Source organism: Temnothorax americanus, unplaced genomic scaffold, assembly GCF_048541705.1.
Source record: "Temnothorax americanus isolate GAGA-0224 unplaced genomic scaffold, ASM4854170v1 Scaffold7, whole genome shotgun sequence".
NCBI classification, from domain to species: domain Eukaryota; kingdom Metazoa; phylum Arthropoda; class Insecta; order Hymenoptera; family Formicidae; genus Temnothorax; species Temnothorax americanus.
This window is the reverse complement of record NW_027509792.1, coordinates 151,930-152,223: the sequence shown is the minus strand read 5'-3', so window position 1 is coordinate 152,223 and position 294 is coordinate 151,930.

The following is a 294-nucleotide window of genomic DNA, read 5'->3' as shown; positions in this document are numbered from 1 at the left end:
TGCGAGCAGTGCGAGCGCCCGCGCGCGCGCGCGTCAGTGCCGCCGTTGCCACCGTTTACTCCAGTCCAGAGGGCGGTAAGGGTGCCGGCTGATGGTGAACGCCCCCAGAAGCCCCCTCGCGCTCGCGCCCTCGCCTCGATCAATCGGAGCGGTCGGAGCAAAGCGCGGGAACATTTAAAATGTAAAATAAAAATGCTTGCAGCATATAAAGCGCGACAAGATCCAAGATTCGAATTATAAGGAGAGTTGCGCGTATTCCATTTTTCCTTTACGCTGTTCACGAATTTCGCATAA